At 49.3% G+C, this 7790-nt stretch overlaps 1 long non-coding RNA gene across 1 annotated transcript; it reads right to left on the reverse strand.

Annotated features, from left to right (window-relative positions):
- Positions 1-2961: 2961 nt before the first annotated feature.
- On the reverse strand, positions 2962-7079 carry LOC133226987 (uncharacterized). Its single transcript, XR_009729685.1, has 2 exons — positions 6956-7079; positions 2962-3054 (listed from the first exon to the last, which is right to left on the reverse strand). It is a non-coding gene; the product is annotated as an uncharacterized LOC133226987 (long non-coding RNA).
- Between the last annotated feature and the right edge of the window lie 711 nt (positions 7080-7790).

Here is a 7790-nt window from a genome sequence, read left to right on the forward strand (position 1 = left end):
CACCATGAGAGCTGGATGTTTATTTTCTCCTAACTCCCCAGCCCCCACCGTAGGGCATGCCATACAGTAGATACTCAATAAATATTCACTTAAATAATTAAGCGAACCAAGTCTTCTCCTTAGCCCATTGCCATGGAGACTAAGTTATGTGGGTGAACAGAATCCCTACTGACATAGAATTCACATAAGCCTCATCCAACCAAGTGTTGGTGATGACACTGAGCTTACACTACTAACCTCAAGTTACAGTTTCCACTGGTGTTATTATCAGATTATTGTATTAGGTGGGGTCCCAGCAGGAAGTGGCTGGCAATATCAGATGGGGTAAATGGGAGTTTAATAAAGGGGTTGGTTAAATCCTGTGGGTGCAGTAAGGGGAAAGCAGCAATGAATGGAGTTGGCAACAGTGGGGATTTGTTACCATTCCAAACTCTGGAGGCCCAAGGGGAAAGGCAGGTACTTGAATCTGGAGAGAGTTGCTGTTGCATGTTGCCACCTGACAGGAGCTGAGGTCTTTAGAGGAGGGATACAGCCAACACGCAGAGACCCTGCTGGGAGGGAGCCGGAAAATAAACAGCCCAACTTCACTTTCCTCCCATCTCCCAGTCTCCCGCTAAATAAGTAAGTAAGTGAAGTTGCTCAGTCGTGTCCGACTCTTTGTGACTCCATGGACTGTCGCCTACCAGCTCCTCCATCCATGGAATTTCCCAGGTAAGAGTACTGGAGTGGGTTGCCATTTCCTTCTCCAGGGGATCTCCCTGACCCAGGGATTAAACCCAGGTCTCCTGCACTTCAGGCAGAAGCTTTACATCTGAGCTACCAGGGTGGTTAGGTCTCCCGCTGGTTGATTTTTATTGAGAAGCCAGAGGGCCTGAGAACCCACTGATGCATCCATTAAGATAGGCTTTCAGGTCTCAGGCAGGATGTTGAAGAGAGGAGAGGAGAAAGTCAAAATCTCCAGCCCAAATCAGAGACCACACAAACGTTGTTACTTAACTGAGAACATCTTTGTTTCTATTTTTCCACTGATTCCACTCTCATTTCCCACAATATCCAGTTTTTACTGCAGATGGATACTTTCCCCTCCCTCTTTCTCACAAAAATTCAGTTTAAGTGGCTTGGATTGGGTGGGAGATTTTTCCCGCCAACCACCATTGTCATGACCCTGTGTAGAGGGACTCTTGTCCTTGGTAGAAAGTCCACTTTTATAATGTTAAGTCTCCGTTCTGAAAACCCCGTTCTAATCTTTAACACTGGGTGACCATTTCCCACAGCTAGTTTTCTCTGTCAAGTGAACATAAGAAAGGGTGAGAGACAAATGTTATCCAGTCTTGCCCGTTGAGGTCCCACTTCACCTGCAATTCCTGCAGCTTCCCAGGGCTACCAAGTGACCAAGTTCCATTGAGAAGCAGCTATTCCCATTCCCCAGGCGTCTCCCTAGGGCCCAGAGTATGTAAGCCCACTCGATGCTTCCAGCTCAGGGATGTGGGCCAACACCATTCTTGCGCTGGGGAGCAGGGCCCCCAGATACGTTCAGGCATCCTTTTCATTCCTGGGATCCCGGGACTCAATGGTGTGTCTCCACATCTCTGTCCCAGTATCTGGCTTCATGGTGCCACGCCCAGGCCACCTTACCCTCCTCTCTCCAGAGCTCTGTGCTCACTACCTTGTGCCTCAGACCAACAACTCTGTCGTGAAGCCTGCAGGCTATGAAAAATTCTGACTCCTATGGGTATCCGCTGAATATGACCTCCCTGAGTTTTAATATTTCCTTTTAGAAGTATCTTATAGACATCTAAGGGCTTCCCTGGTGGCTCAGATGGCAAAGAATCTGCCTGCGGTGCAGGAGACCCAGGTTTGATCCCTGGGTCGGGAAGATCCCCTGGAGAAGGAAATGGCAACCCACTCCAGTATTCTTGCCTGGAGAATTCCATGGACAGAGGAACCTGGCGGGCTACAGTCCACGGGGTCACAAAGATTCTGACACGACTGAGAGATGAACACAGACAGCTCTTAGCTGTCTTAAGTAATGCTCGCCACTCCCTTCCTTGTTTCTCGAACCCGATTGCCTCTTTCTTCTCCCCTCACTTTCAGAGAGACTGTGTCCTTCTCCATGCCCTTCCCCACAGGGTCAGCAGAGGGAAAGTCTACTGCAGAGTCTGTGGCGTCTCCTCACCTCCCAGCCCACACAGGCTCAGGCTGAGGACAACGTGTCCAGGAGGACCTCCCGTGGGGCGGTGGTCCCTGTCAGTAACAGCTGGGCTCACAGCTGACTGGTGGAGAATCGGCTCCAAAGCAGGAAGTCCCTTTGTCCAGGCTGAGGTCTGGGGGGCTTCAAGGGAACGTAGAGATGGGAGGGGGCCACATAATTGTGGTTGCCCTGCTTCTGATCTAAAACCAGGGACTCCCAATGACCCCAGCCTCCAGCCTGCTGTCTTCCTATCCATTTCACTGGGATGAATTCTTTTTTCTCCCCTTCCAAATATTTTCAGCATTAAAAAAAATATATAAAGCCAAATCCTGAAATCCTAACACAATAAAAAGCCAAGACAGGAGGAAAAATAACAAGGGATAAAAGCTCTCAGTCCCAGCCGCAGACAAGAACCCACTCTGACGTCCTTGGGCGCCCGGAGCGGTTAACCCTCTGCTGCCCGTGGGGAAGCCACTGGCTCCGTGCCTCCCTGCCTCCCCTCGGCCCCGCCCACTTCCAGCGGAGACCGGGGGTTGTTTGCCTTCCCTCCAGCTATAGATAGACAGAGTTAGTTCTCCGTCTTTTGCCAAATCCTACAGGAGCTCCTCTCCACCCTCCCCTGCTACTCGCACCCCCACCACCAAAGCTTTTGTCTCAGCGCCTCCTTCCTACACCAGACAGTCAAAGAAATTTCCCCGGTGAAACTGAACCATCTGCCTGACTGCTTTGAGGACACTCACTGCTTGTGAGTGCTTCTCACCATCACTTGCCTTCTTCCTCACACACCCTCTCCCCATGAGCAGGAGACAGGTACGCGCCTTCTGCAGCCCATCTTTGAGTCATTAGTGACAGCTTCTGTCGTCCTGTGGGCAGAAAGCAAGTGGACAAAGGACCCCAGAGGATTTAAGCCACACCCCTTGACCGCCTCTGACAGCCCCCCAACCCTACCCCAGCCCACCCCACCCCACGCCAGGCTCCTCCAAGGAGAACAGAGCAGGGAATCCTTTCAGAGCCACTCTTTTCTTAAGCAAATGCCAAGTCGACAGTACAGCTTACCTTTGGGAGAAGCGTTTTCACCACCCCATTAAAATTGCATTTGTCTCAATTTTTAAACAAAAAGGGATTTGGGTTGAGGTTCCCCAAACCCCAGGACAGCTTGGTGAAATAAGAGGGCCTGCCACCATGCAGGAGGCTAGAGAGATTCTCTGACAAAGTATGACTAGAAGGCATTCAGATCCGCCCTCCCCCTGCCCCATGCCAGAGGATCCCCCAGTGGGTCTCACATGCCAGGCTGGAACCAGTTGCTCAGGCATTACAGTGAACTGGGGTGAAGCTCCAATGAAGCTCACACCCGGACTGGACAGAACACTTGGGAAAGCAACCTCTCAGGCCCGAGGCTGCAGTTGTTAGGACTTAGGGCATGGATCAGCACCAGCTGGTTTGTTCAAGTCCCTTGTTGGGAGTGGGGTAGGGGTGTCTAAGAGATGGAGAGGGAGACTTAAGAGAGGAAGAAGTATTACAGACATTGGGAGCTTTTTTGAGAGCTTCTGTCAAAGTGCCAGCACAGAGGCTTCCCTGGTGGCTTGGTGGTAAAGAATCCACCTGCCAGTGCAGGAGACACGGGTTTCATCCCTGGACCAGGAAGATCCTACATGCCTCAGAGCAACTAAACCCATGCACCGCAACTATTATGCCTGTGCTCAAGAACCCGGGAGCAGCAGTTACCGAGCCCACGTGTCACAACTACCGAAACCCCTGCTCCCTAGAGTCTGTGCTCTGCAACAAGAGAAGCCACTTCAGTGAGAAGCCTGCACACCGAATCTTGAGAGTAGCCCCTCCTCGAAGCAACTAGAGAAAAGCCCATGAGGAACGAAGACCCAGCACAGCCAAAAATAAATAAATTATCAGGAAAAAAAATGTCAGCACAAAAAACATTCATTCACTCTTTTCAAACCATGTGGACTGCATCCTGGCCACTTGTCCTGAGGATGCAAATCTGTGAGAACTCAGACACAACCCTTGTCTGCAGGAATGCTGTCTGGTGTCAATGACTCCACACCAAGGATCTAGTCTCCGGTTTCCAACATTAATTTCCTGCTCAGTTTCTACATCTGTAAAATGGATGTACCAAGTTCTTTATTACATTATGGAGCAGTGAGAAGAAGAGCTGAAAGTTTATTGTTCAATTTGAATTAAAATATAATGGGACCAGAAAGACCCAAAAGAACTGAAAGCAGAAACTCCAACAGATATTGTACCCCAAAGCTCACAGCAGCATTATTTACAATAACCAAGATGTGGAAGTAACCTAAGTGTCCATGAACAGATGAGTGGATCAACAAAATGCATATGCATACAGTGGAATATTCTCTAGGCCACAGAAAGGAAGGAAATTCTGATACACGGTTTAACATGGATGAACCTTGAAAACATCATGCTAAATCAAATAAATCAGACACACAAGAAACAAATTTTGCATGATTCCTCATAAGACATCTATCTCTAGAATAGCAAATTCTTAGAAGCAGAATGGAGTGACTAGGGTATATGAGGGAGGAGGAAATGGGGAATTATTTTTTAATGGGTACAAGTATGTTTGTGGTGAAAAAGTTCTGGAAATGGACAGTGGTGATGGTTGTACAACATTCAGTTCAGTTTAGTTGCTCAGTCGTGTCCGACTCTTTGCGACCCCGTGAATAGCAGCACGCCAGGCCTCCCTGTCCATCACCATCTCCTGGAGTTCACCCAAACTCATGTCCATCGAGTCGGTGATGCCATCCAGCCATCTCATCCTCTGTCGTCCCCTTCTCCTCCTGCCCCCAATCCCTCCCAGCATCAGGGTCTTTTCCAATGAGTCAACTCTTCGCATGAGGTGGCCAAAGTATTGGAGTTTCAGCTTTAGCATCAGTCCTTCCAAAGAACACCCGGGACTGAGCTCCTTTAGAATGGACTGGTTGGATCTCCTTGAAGTCCAAGGGACTCTCAAGAGTCTTCTCCAACACCACAGTTCAAAAGCATCAATTCTTCGGGGCTCAGCTTTCTTCACAGTCCAACTCTCACATCCATACATGACCGTTGGAAAAACCATAGCCTTGACTAGACGGACCTTTGTTGGCAAAGTAACGTCTCTGCTTTTCAATATACTATCTAGTTGGTCATAACTTTCCTTCCAAGGAGTAAGAGTCTTTTAATTTCACGGCTGCAGTCACCATCTGCAGTGATTTTGGAGCCACAAAAAATAAAGTCTGACACTGTTTCCACCGTTTCCCCATCTATTTGCCATGAAGTAATGGGACCAGATGCCATCAATGTTCTTAATGCTGATAAATTGTTAAAATATTAAACATAGTTAAAATAATCAATTTATGTATCTTTTACTACAAAATGTCAAATATGTACTTGTGATTATTGTGATTTATAGTAAGAAATAAATATTTGGTCTTCTAACACATAGCTCCTAAAACATTTGGAATTCCCTAAAAGAGAAGGCACTGGCACCCCACTCCAGTACTCTTGCCTGGAAAATCCCATGGACAGAGGAGTCTAGTAGGCTGCAGTCCATGGGGTCGCTAAGAGTCCGTATCACTTTCCCTTTTCCCTTTCATGCAATGGAGAAGGAAATGGCAACCCACTCCAGTGTTCTTGCCTGGAGCATCCCAGGGACGGAGGAGCCTGGTGGGCTGCCGTCTGTGGGGTCGCACAGAGTCGGACACGACTGAAGCAACTTAGCAGTAGCAGCAAAAGAGAATAAAGGGGAAAGGACCATCTTTTGTTATTCATCACTAATCCCTATAAACCACACCTGAGTTTGTTAATGAGGTGGCTACTGGAAAACCCCTTAGGATGGCAGCTGGTTGCCAGGGGAACCAACGTTTTAGAGGGCTGGAACTTTCAGCCCCTGACCTGACCTCCAAGGAAAGGAGAAGGGCTGGAGGTTGAGTTAATCATGAATGGCCAATGATTTGATCAACCATGCCTAAGTAATGAAGGCTCCATACATAAGCGATAGTTTGGGGTCCCGGGTGCCTCCAGGTGGCAGAATATGTAGAAGTGCTGGGAGGGTGGTGGGCCAGGGGAACGGTGCGGCTATACCCCATAGGCCTTCAGGGCCTGCACTTGCCCAACCTCAAGTCCAAACAAAAAGCCTGGAGTCAGTGACAGAGACATCAATGATTTAATGGATGAGAGATCTTACGCATCTGAAGCAAGGTCCTGGAGCAACACCTCACTGTGCAGAGAGGCAGTTTTCACTCCTGGCCGGGAAGGAGGGTACGTAGGTTACCAGTTACAGGGGCAATGACATCACGTTGGCACATTCACTTGCCTCACCTTCAGAAAAACACGAATCAGCATTCAAACAACTAGGACCCTTTGATAAAGGTCAAAACCAGAAAAAGAGAACAGGACTTGCATTCGTGGACAAGGCACTCGCACACACCCAAGATAAAAGCCAACCTGATAACAAGACTCACTGTGATACCACACCAGGGACTTCGCTCTCTTGGTGGCCCCCATCCCTCAAGGACAGCCACCACAGGGCCCCACATACGAGGGGATGGCTACCCCGGGACCTTTCGGCCCCTGCAGCTTTCCATTCCCCATCCTTGTTTCCCAGCATCTCGGCGCTCTCGGGGGTTTCCTCGGTCTCCTGGCTGCTCCGCCAGTTGTTGGGCTGCACCCCACAGGTCTACAAGGCCTGGACTGCCCAGCTTCAAGACCAAAGAGCCCAGAGTCAGCAACAGAGATGTCAATGGGGGATCCTACCTGTCTGAAGAGATGTCCTGGAACAACACCCCACCGTGCGTGGAAAACATCGCTGGACAGGCCAGGTGAGCAGCCTTCACTCCCCAGAGGGAGGGGGAGGAAACCAGTTATAGGGCAAAGTGATGTCAGGTGGGCTCAATCTATGATGTCAGGTTAGAACAATCACTAGCTGGGGTGGGGGTGGGGGTGGGGCAAATATGTAGGAAGGTCAGTCATGTAAATAGGGTATAGGCAAAGCAGGCACTGGTTGGCAAGGGATGTACAGAGGGCAAGAGAACAGCCATCTTGGATGGCATGATCATACGGAAAGGCTTGGAAGCTCCACATCACCCCCCAACACACACACACACTTTGCCCTTTGCATCTCTTTGATCTGGCTGTTCCAAGCTATATCCTTTTATAATAAACCAATTATCTAGTAAGTAAGGGCTTCCCTGGTAGCTCACACAGTAAAGAATCTGCCTGTAATGCAGGAGACCAGGGAAGATCCCCTGGAGAAGGAAATGGCAACCCACTCCACTATTCTTGCCTGGAGAATCCCACGGACAGAGGAGCCTACAGGGCAGGCTACAGTTCACGGGGTCGCAGAGTCAGATACGACTGAGAGACTAACACATACACTCGTAAGGAAGCTGTTTTCCTGAACTCTGTGAGATGTTCTAACAAATGATCAAACACAAGGAAGGGTCATGGGAGCCTCTGATTTATAGCCAGAAGGTGACAAGCACAGGTGACGACCTGGACTTGGTGACTGGCACCGAAGCGGGGAGCGGTCTTGCAGGACTGAGCCCTTAACCTGTGGGGCCTATGTTAACTACAGGCGGTTACTGTTTGT

Source organism: Bos javanicus, chromosome 15 (genome assembly GCF_032452875.1).
Source record: "Bos javanicus breed banteng chromosome 15, ARS-OSU_banteng_1.0, whole genome shotgun sequence".
In the NCBI taxonomy this organism is placed as follows: Eukaryota; Metazoa; Chordata; class Mammalia; order Artiodactyla; family Bovidae; genus Bos; species Bos javanicus.